This window comes from Mastomys coucha, chromosome X (assembly GCF_008632895.1).
Source record: "Mastomys coucha isolate ucsf_1 chromosome X, UCSF_Mcou_1, whole genome shotgun sequence".
Classification (NCBI taxonomy): Eukaryota; Metazoa; Chordata; class Mammalia; order Rodentia; family Muridae; genus Mastomys; species Mastomys coucha.
This window is the reverse complement of record NC_045030.1, coordinates 138,823,567-138,835,219: the sequence shown is the minus strand read 5'-3', so window position 1 is coordinate 138,835,219 and position 11,653 is coordinate 138,823,567. Positions and strand designations below refer to the sequence as shown.

The window sequence follows — 11,653 nt, the reverse complement described above, 5'->3', positions numbered from 1 at the left end:
CCTTTCCCTTTGAAATAATCAAATGTTATAATGGTCAAATTATATTGCATTATCTGATTTTGACTGTGATTTAAAAAAAAATCTCAGTAGTTTCGAAGATAATAGGTGACCTACCACCAAATGCAGACACACACACATACATACACACACACACATTCATATTGTATCTATAATCTTACATTTAAAAAATAGATCTTTTACAATTTTTACAATTATAATACTAACATCATAATACAAATAAAACATTAGGATACTAAGAATATAAAATTGACAGGATAGGTGGGGAGAATATGGAAGTAGTTGAGGGAAAAAATATGATCCAAATATGTTATATAGAAAGTATTTTAAACTAAACTGATTATAGCATTATTCCCATCAAGGGTATTCAGATGGTTGGGAGTTGGAGACTGGCATGGATGAATTTTTAAGGTTCTGTTGCTATTTTTTTTTTTACTGTTCTGATCAACAATTTCTTTTCCAGACACTCTATGTGTCCTCTGCCCTGATAAATTTGACAGTAGAAAGCTACCTCACTAAGTTAATTAGGTTTTTCATTAACTTTTAGCTCTGATATCACATTGCTTTAAATATGAAGTAGAGTATCTTGAAGTAAGTGATTTAAGTAAGGATCATTGAAACTTAATGTGGGAGGTGACAGTTATCCTTTAACCAATTTTCATTAGATTGGCTATAATCATCCAAAGAAGAAATGGTTAAGGCATGATACAGTTTCCAATTGAAAAGAGTTTAATGTGCTATCAGGGGAAGTTCAGTGGTTGATTTGGTTTGTACAATTTAATTAAAAGGAAACAAACATTTAAGACTGATCTTTTTATGTTACATGCTCTTGAAATTTGTTTATACCAAATCACATTAATACAACTGCCATAGCACCATGAAAAAAGCTCTGATATAAACCAAGGGCATGAATCTTTGGCTCATCATGTATTCCAAGAGATTTCAGAAAGTTTTCACAAAATATTTATTCTTTCAAAACATTGTTTAAACTTAATTCATGGGTTTAAAAACAGGTAACATTGGTAGTGACAATGTTAGGTAACAGCTCATTCATTATAGGCCAGGTATTGTTCTAAATCCAGCATAATTAACAATTCAATGATTCATAGAACCTTAATACCTATATCCTTATTTTATAGATGATGGAAACCATATGATGTTTAGTGGCATAATCAAAAGTGGTACATTCAGAATTCCAAGGTTCAAATAGTTTTCAGAGTCTATTAAACACTGTTACTACTCTAGGATAAAGGAAGTTTCCTTGGCTTAGAAATTACTGCTTTAATGTATTCCACAAGGCTATATTTGAATGAATTTTCTACCTGTTACAGCTTTTCAATAGAAATTTTCCAGATGACTATAATAATAAGCCCAGCACTCAACATTAAGGACCAAAATGTACTAAGCTAGTAATGACAGGATAGATAATGACAAAAGGGATAGTGCAGTGGCTGGTTTTATGTCAAATTGACACAACCTAGAGTCATCAGAGGGGAAGAAGCCTCAATCAAAGAAATGTCTCCATGAGATCCATTTGTAAGGCATTTTCCCAACTACTGAACAAAGGGGGAGGGCCTACCCACCCTATTCTAGGTGGCGCCATCCCTGGGCTGGTAGTCCAGGGTTCTATAAAAAGGTAGGCTGAGGAAGCCATGTGAAGTAAGCCAGTAAGCATCATCCCTCCATGGCCTCTGCATCAGCTCCTGCCTCCAGGTGTTGCTTGAGTTCCTGTCCTGAATTCCTTTGGTGATAAACAGCGATTTGAAAATGTAAACCAAATAAATACTTTCTTCTCCAACTTGCTTTTTCGTCATGGTGTTTCACAGCAGCAATAAAAACCCTGGTTAAGACAGTATTATGGAAGGAAAAGTATATAAATGCTAATTAGAGGCAGAATACATCTCTGTGGAGTCAAGTTGGATGATCTGATTCAAATTTTATTATTCAGAGATACCAACAAACAGGGAAATTCTAATACTAAATTTATTATCATGCCATAGTGAACATTTTTATTAGATATTTTCTTTATTTACATGTCATATGATATCTCCTTTCCCAGTTTCCCCTCTGAAAAAAAGAAAAAAGAAAGAAAGAAAAGAAAAAACCAAACAAACAAACAAACAAAAAAAAAAACCTGTTCCCTCCCACCTCCCCCTGCTCACCAACCCACCCTCTCCTGCTTCCTGACCCTAGCATTCTTCTACACTGGAGCATAGAACCTTCACAGGGCCAAGGACCTCTTCTCCAATTGATGACCAACTTGGCCATCCTCTACTATACACATGCTGCTGGAGCCATGAGTCCCACCATGTGTACTCTTTGGTTGATGGTTTAGTCCCTGGGAGCTCTGAGGGTACTTGTTAGTTCATATTGTTGTTTGTCCTAAGGGGCTACAAACCCTTCAGCTCCTTGTATCCTTTCTTTAGCTCTTTCACTGGGGACCCTGTACTCAGTCCAATGGAAGGCTGTAAGCCTCTATTTCTATATTATTCAGGTACTGTCAGAGCCTCTCAGGAGACAGCTATATCAGGTTCCTGTCAGCCAGCACTTGCTGGCATCCACAATAGTGTCTACATTTGATGACTGAATATGGGAAGGATTCCCAGGTGGAGGAATTTCTGGAATGTCCTTCCTTTAGTCTCTGCTCCATAGTTAGTCTTTGCAACTCTTTCCATGGGTATTTTGTTGCCCCTTTTAAGAAGGAATGAAGTATCCACACTTTGGTCTTCCTTCTTCTTGAGTTTCTTGTGGTTTTTGGATTGTACTTTGTACATTCAATCTTCTGGGCTAATATCCACTTATCAGAGAGTGCATACCATGTGTTCTTTTGTGATTGGGTTACCTCACTCAGGGTGATATTCTCCAGATACATCCATTTCACAAATTCATTGTTTTAATAGCTGAGTAGTACTCCATTGTGTAGGTGTACCACTTATTCTGTATCCATTCCTCTGTTCATAGTGAACATTTTTTAACCCAACACATATGAGTCTGTAATATCCAGAAAGAAATCAAGAGACTGGGAATAGCAAAAAGGGAGAATCTTGGTAAAATGTTCTTGGAAGAAATGAAATTCATATCTATTAGATTACCACAAATTGGTGCATGCTTCTGATTATGGCTACCTACCCAGAGCAATCCATATTCTCTTTTGTTTCTTCCAAAGAAATAATAGATTAATTGATAAGATTCTTTGTCTAGAGAAAAGGTTTACATTTAAGGTAAACTTAACTCCAAAGCTATTACTGCTAGTGTGGGGGTGTTTTATTGTTGACATTTCTGTTATTAACCTAAAAATACCTTGTGAAAGAAAGTTTTTGGAATTGCTTGGAAAAGTTCCTATAGCTGGCAGATATTGCTTTACTTTAATGAGGTTTTACCATAGCAGTGAAATTCATTTGTTTAAATCATGGTTTCTTCTATATCTACTGATTGAAATGACAACATTTAGATTACTTCTTATACACCTGAATAAAATTTCACTTACCAAAGGAAATAATTATCGAAGAACTGCAGCAATTATCTTTCTAACCACTGATGAACTATCCACATGTAAACTGGTATTGGCTTTTGGGAAAAGGAAAGCAATATTAATTTTTGAATGTGTCAAATTTGCAAAATCACTTTTATAAAAATGTTTTTCTACTCTTATTAAAGGAGATACTTGTCTAATGCGAAAATAAGTTTTAAAAGATTTTAAAAGGATAGCTTTTGGGTTTCTTTCAACTGTCTTACAAGCAATCAAATGCAGTTTGATCATTCCTTCCTTTAAATTACCAAGAGAGGACTAATGAACTGATATAATTCTGTGGCTTAGAAATATTGCATTATACATTAGCCATCAAATTTCTTTTGTTAATCTTTATTTTACAATTCTCTTGCAAATCAGAATGAACACCTTATATTTTCTGGCATTTGTAGCAATTGGGTATCCTCATTTTATGAAACCAACATGCTTTTACATTTTTACCTCAAAATAACATTTACAAATAAACTTTGCAAAAAAATATATACTACAGAGTTCCCATTATGCTTAACATCAAAATGTATCCTGAAAGCATTATCTACTGTCAGATTTATTCTGGCTATACATATTTGACAAACACACCCCCACTGAAATGGTTGTCCCTGTCACATTACAGACCACAATTTGGCAACTTAAAAGGTTTCAATAAAAAGCAGTCAACTAGAATTAAAGTAGTAACTCAGGTAGAAGATTAATGCATGCTGGCTGTAAAAAGCTTCTGACCAAACAAAGCCCCACAAAACCATATTGTATGGCCTTATATAAACCCATTCTAAAATGATCATCCTTATGTCCAATTAGAAGATCTAAAATATTTATAGGACTCTTTTCAAAGTGTAATGGCATTTTATATTTTATAATAAGTGTTTTCTCCTAGGCACTTGGCTTTTTCCATACTTCTTTGTCTTATGATTAGATAATGGAGAGCCAATATTCCTTCCCAGACAGTATGACTTTAGATGGTACACTCTACCACTATATGACAGCACTCTTACTAACTTTTAAATGAATTCATCTCTTCACTAATATTCTAAGTCTGGGAGTCATACCCACAGACAGTACTGCTTCATGTAAGGAACTATATTCTTATAATTTTCGTCAGTCAATTAATAATTTTGTATTTTCATAGTTTAAATGGATGTTTGTATGTGAATTAAACTAAATGGAAGATGTCTGTATCCCAACACTGATCCAATACTCTCTATCGCTGTCTTATCCTATATAAAACTTTATGAGATTGGATGATATGTCAATGATGCTTTGCCAAAATAAACCATCAGTTGTCTGTCTATCTTTCCAATGATTGTCTATGTTCATATAATAAAATCAAACTATAATTTCACTTATTCTTCTTAAAAAACATGAAATATTATACTCTGCTGATCCTTGCCTTTAATAATAACAAAGATTCTTGAATATTTTAACTTACACCAGCATCTAGAAGTTCTCTCATTCTATTCTGTTGCTTCTTTATTTGTTTGCAATAGTCTATAGTGCCAATTTCCCTTGAAGCTTTTCCTGTTGCTACCAAAAATATTACTGTAGTGAGCAATCCTGTGTATCATTTTCTCTTCAGAGGATAGGGATTACTCCAATCATTTACTGCTTTTGCAGCTAATATTGAAATGGGTAATCCAATATATGATCATATGAGAAAAAATTAAGGCAATGTTGGTTGGTGCTTTGCCCATGTTGCACTATAAAGACTTTGAAAACATGTACCACATACAAGCTGTAAAGGTACTTCACACCCTTTCTAACCACCTCAATAGCAGTCTACTTATTCTTACTCTTGTACAAAATAAAATAGTCAGTTAACAATAAGATGATAACAAAGTGTTTTCAAATGTGCGAGCATGGTGGTACGTTTGTTCAAAATGATGTTTACCCAAACTATTATTTCAAGCAAGTTGATAAAATCATGTAAGATGTGGAGCTTTTCTACTAACTTTTCTACTCTGTTTGGACAAAAGTACATGCCATCTCATTGTAGGGAACTTTTATGATCAGCCCAGTTTATATTGTAGAAACTCAACCTAAGTATACATATGTTTTCAAGCATCTACTAGCAGGGTCACAAACTGATAGTTTTATTTCGATTTTTATCTACAAAATTCCATTCCAAGAGATTATACCAGTGTTGGGGGGAATTGTTATAACTGTTTTGATTTGTTTGTTTTTCTAGTTCTACATGAAATTTAAAGATATAAAAGGGAATGAGAGGAAAAACATTTTATAATTGGATTTTATTCATGTTTTTCTCTTGAGTTTTATTTTGTTTTATATTTTACTAAGAAACAAGATGCCATTTATTGAAGTTGGTGACTCAAGAAAGTGAGTACATTAAATTTTAGAAATTGATTTTGACCATATATTACATGAACTTGAATTCAAACTCCACTATTTTCTGATTTTAAAGAAGATATTCTCAAACCCTTGTTTCTGGTATTTAAAAAAACAGAAGTGTACTGATATCTGAATGGAGTTTTCAAGGAGCAAAATGATATAATATGTAAAAAAATACTTAGTGCAGATTATACACTTAATAATGTTATTTGATTTTTTCCTCACTGGTGTTTTAAAGTCCTTGAAATAAGGAAGAAACTATTACTTTATTTTTATAACCCTATTCTCTAATCAAGTACTAGACAAATAATAAGAAATCAATTATTTTTTGAGTAAATGTATGAATGAGTTGGTAAAGTAAAGTACATTATGTCATTTCCCCAAGTACATAGAAGTCATATTGGTAGAACAGCCATCAACATAATGTGTTAAAAATGGGAAAATCAGTACTCGGGTAGAATCATTTAGTATTAACATCATTTTTCTTTTATTTGGCCAAACCATATACATCATATCCAGGTAATTCAAGAAGTCACATGTTCATTTAACATTGTTCTTTTAAAAGCAAGGTTTTATATGTGTGTGTGTGTGTGTGTGTGTGTGTGTGTGTGTGTGTGTGTAACATACAAATGCACTCTACTTTCTAACTTTATAAAACTTTTGTCATAAATACATTGCTACTCAAGAATTTTAAAAGCTTCTTTTTAAATGTATTTTTAGATTGATTGTAAGTTACAGTTCAGAAAATAGAGTCATTGTAAGTAATGTATTTAATTATATGATCAAATCTCCTCATCTATTCCATAAAATCTTAATGATTTAGTTTAATAATCTGACTGTATATATGTTTTAGCATAAAACATATCTAATTCATTTTTGTAGCATGTTATATAATTTCATATTAATACCAGGCTGGTATAAGATAGAAAATATGACAAATGGAGGCTATACATGTGATAGATAGATCAGAGTGATAGATAGATAATAGATAGATTGGTAGATAGATAGATGATAGATACATAGATTATAGATACATACATACTTGCATGCATGCATACATATATAGATACATAGATGATGGATGACAGACAGACAAATAGATAGATAGATAGATAGATAGAGAGATAGATAGATGATAGAGAGATAGATAGATAGATAGATAGATAGATAGATAGATAGACAAATATCATTTACTCAAAATATTCAGGCTTATGATTGATCATGAAATAATTAGTATTAAAAGGTGAAAATATGTTCTTATATGAAGCAAACTTTTAAATGTGAAGTACGTTCATGCTTTTACACATAAAGAAGATTTATGAGCCCTAATCGTGAAAATAAAATGCCTATTTGACATTTCCACTCAGGTGGTTCACAGACATGAAATACTTAACTTCCTTTATATTGAAATTCTCCCCTGTCATCTTGTCCTTGATACTTAAATGCATAACATAACATTTTGTCTCTGTGTTCAACTCTTCAGCTATTTTCCACCCTACTCTGAATTCTGCCTCAAGACCTATCTCTATATTCAAATCTCTAACAAATGCTCATGTGCAACCATGAAAATTTGTCATGTTCCATCATTTTCTATCTTCAATAGCACTGTTATTTCTCAGTCACACACCTGATCACTATCCACTTCTCTGTTTTCAGTCCAATTTTCAATACCAATCATTTTATTATTTCTCTGTATTTGAGACAATAAAATGATCTATTTTATCCTGATAAACCATCTATATAGACAGTTCATTCCATTGAAACTTTGGACAGGACAAAATGTTGTTACAAAGTGCTAATTCTACTCAGATATAAAGTTGAATGCTGGCTGTGTGACAGGAATCATGGAAAGGACACTTCTGGAAGAGAAAGCAGAGTTGTAGAAAACCTCATGCTGGGAAGTGCTCAATGTATCTATAAACAAAGAGAATAAAAGTCTTGAACTTTCGTATTGAGTGAGAAAAAGTTATTGAATATCTACAAGTGAATCTGAGTGGATTGCATAAGCATGTTTATTTATAAATCCATGGGTAAATATTAGGAGACATGGCATCAATATATCTGTAACAGAGCAATCAAGAAAATAAAGTTAAAAGTTGGTACAGATGATGGTATGGATGGTGTTAATATGAACATGCTGAAGGGTAGTGAGTGATTTTATGTGAATGAATGGCTCAGACACACTAACAATATTCTATAGTGGAATTACACAGAATGAGAACCCTAATGCGAGCCTATGACAAAATAGTATGTGAGTGGCTATATTCTTTAATACATCTTTTTGAAAACATGCATTTAATTAAGGAAATTTCAACAAAGAAACCATAGATAACTCTTTTTTTTAACATTTTATTTAACCATTTGTTTTACACTCCAGATTTTAACCACCTCCCAGTCCACCCTCCAACTGTTCCACATATCATATCTCCTTCCTCCCAACCCCTGTCTCAACAAGGATGTCCCAACCCCACCACCACCCACCTCACCAGACCTCCCCACTCCCTGGGGTCTCCAGTCTCTTGAGGGTTAGATGTATCTTCTCTGACTGAACCCATACTTGGCACCCCACTGTAGTATATGTGTTGGGGGCCTCATATCAGCTGGTGTATGCTGTCTGGTTGATGGTTGAGTGTCTGAGAGATCTCTGGGATCCAGATTAATTGAGACTGCTGGTCCTTCTAGAGAGTTACCCTCTTCCTCAGCTTCTTCCAGCTTTTTCTTACTTCAACCACAGGAGTCACCAGCTTCTGTCCATTGATTGGATATAAATATCTGCATCTGACTCTTTCAGCTGCTTGTTGGGTTTTTGGGAGGGCATTCATGATAGGTCCCATTTTGTGAGCACTCCATAGCCTCAGTAATAGTGTTAAGCCTTGAGGTAACTCAAGGCCCAAAAGGACATTCATGGTATGTACTCATTAATAAGTGGATATTATCCCAAACAAAAGTAGAGAATACCCAGGATACAGTCCACCTAACTCAAAGAAGTTAACATGCCGAAGGGCCTGACTGAGGATGCCTCAATCCCACTTGGGAGGGAGAAAAAAGCAGTCTCAGGGAAGGAGGGAATTGGGTGGGAAAGGGGATGGGAAGGGGAAGAGGGGAACATGATCAGGTATTGGACAAGGGGAAAGCACTGAAGCCCTGAGGACCAGCAGAAAGAATGGAAACAGGCAACCTCGGGAGGTAGGAGGAGGGGGTATCTTCCAGAATGCACCAGAGACCTGGAAGGTGAGAGACTCTCAGGACTCAAAGGGAGGGACCCTAGATGAAACGGATTGCAATAGGGAGAGGAAACTTGTAGAGCCAACCTCCAGTAGAAAGAGAGGGCATCAAGTGGAGTGATGGGTTTGACGTTCTGCAGTCAAAAACTATGACCCAGAATTGGTCCTATTTGAAAGAGCTGCAGGGACAAAAATGGACAAGAGCATGAGGAAAAGAAAGTCCAGCGACAGGCCCAAAATGGGATCCAACTCAAAAGAGATCTTTTCTTCTTTGGCATGGCCAATCTTTAAGCAGATAGGGGAATAGTGGGGTGAAACTTCTTCCAGCATTTGCCTACTCCAAGTATCCTTAATTTACAATAATAAGCATACCAGGGTTTCCTATTTGTGTGCATTGGCTACTGAGTCCCAGTAATCTCCTCAGAAGGAACTTCATTTAAAATCCAATTCAAAGCAATCCTGTTTCCTTTGAATTTTAAAAATCTTGAGCATTGCCTTTGCTTATCATTTTCATTGCATAGAACACCATTTGTAATTACATCATTTTTCTATATCACTGTCAATCTCTCTGACTTTCTGATTTCAATATATGTCAAGTTTAACAAAGAAGAGACTTTGTGGTTCTCATCATTTCTCATGTTTCTTCCACTTGCCACTGTGCCTAGGCCATATTACAATATCAATAAAATAAATATTTTCAGTAAATGATAATGGGATACAAGGTAGATTTTGGTATTTCCCATAACAAAAGAAAAAGCAAAAGCTCGAGTTTATAAGTAGGTACAGACTTCGCTTTTATATGATGACAAGTGCTTAATAATATATTATAACATCCACCCTAATTCAGATTTAGCCAATGTTAGACTACATGTAACAATGTTTGTAAAACAATAAAGTTTCTGTGTCTTTTTAAAGCAATTGGACATAGTCAATAAAGACCAGTCACGCAGAAAAAGTGATAAAAGTAATTCAAAGAACTTAAAAAAAATATTCATGGCTTGAAAGATAGTTCCAGAAGATTTGAGTCCAATCCTCAGGCTCCACATAAATAAACAGTCAGCATAGTGCTGAGCACTTGTATTCCATGCACATAAACAAATGTTTTATATGTAAATGTTTGATTAGATGTTTTCTTTATTTACATTACAAATTTTATCTCCTGTGAAAAACCCCCATCCCATCCCCCATTTCCCTGCTCACTAACCCACTAGCTCCTGCTTCCCTGTCCTGGCATTCCCCTACACTGGGGCATCAAATCTTCACTTTACATAGGCAATAAATATTTCAAAACCTTGAAAACTATATTTATTTAACAGTAAGATTTTAGAAATAGAAGCATACTTCAAACAACATATTAATAACTCCAACAAGGATAAGTTTGAATTTAATTATTAAGAGTTCAATTTTTCGAAAAGTCATTTAAAAGAAACCTATTTTTTTCCTTGGGGTGAGCAGGCTTCTTTTATAACAGAAAATAAGTTTACAGTGGATCCTTAATGTCAATAATAAAAATTTAATAACACCATCAACTTGACCGAAAGGTATTTATTAACATGACCAGATAGAGACCAAGATGTTCTACAAATGAAATTTCTGGCTAATGGTCCATTACTTACAAAAACAATTTCAAAAAGAAGACATGTTTTCTGAAGGAGCAGAATGCATGCTTGACATCTTATTGCTTTCATCCAGGGGTCATGTTCTTGAGGTCGAGCAATAGCCCCATGCAGCACTTTCAAGTAAGAACCTCCTACTGATTTCAAAGTCACTTTCATACAAAGAGCACTTCCATGTGTCATTGAAGAAGAAAGGAGCATGCCAAAAAGCAAAAACTCGTGTTTGCCATCTATCTCTCCATCAAAGAAGCAAACACACCTGACATTTACATTTTTCTAGTTTTTCCTTGATTTTTTTTCTTTCAAGCTGAGTTTTAAACTGAGTTGATGTATTCATTTCACAGCAAGTATCTGGATCCACTGGTTTTTATAAAATTTCTGTCTCCCGATCCACAATGTTCCATGATCCTTGGTTATAGATATTTCATGTGGATATACTGAGTTAGTGAGACACTCCATGGTCACCTATTCTCTGTATTTTCACCAGATTTGGATCTCTGTGCTGGCTTCCATCTGTTACAAGAGAAAGTGAGAGCTAAAATTATTTGTGAGTATAAGAATAAGTACTTGGAATATAGTTGGGAGGGACATTAGTCTATGTTCTCTAAAGCAATAAAACTAGTAATAATGAATGTGAGTATGAATATGTATGTATATATGCATCTGCATGTGTACAGGTTTGACAAGAGTAACTTTCAAGATGTGAATCAGCTAGTCCAAAAATATCTGTCTACCAATGGAATGTCCAAAAAATCTAGTGATTGTTCCATCTGTGAGGATGGATTTCTCAGACTGTCTTCAGTATATGCCAGAATATTGATGCCAATGAAGGTGTTAACTGGTCAGCAGGGAAGGGAAAGCAGGCAAAGATCTCTTTGTGTCTCTCTCTCTCTCTCTCTCTCTCTCTCTCTCTCTCTCTCTCT

The 11,653-nt window shown here is 34.6% G+C and overlaps 1 long non-coding RNA gene across 1 annotated transcript in view; it reads right to left on the bottom strand.

Moving 5' to 3' along the window:
* Window positions 1-11,126: 11,126 nt before the first annotated feature.
* Window positions 11,127-11,653, bottom strand: part of LOC116094964 — a 33,127-nt gene continuing 32,600 nt past the window's right edge. Inside the window, exon 3 of the long non-coding RNA XR_004120376.1 lies at window positions 11,127-11,243. This is a non-coding gene — a long non-coding RNA (uncharacterized LOC116094964). The remainder of the gene's footprint in view (window positions 11,244-11,653) is intronic.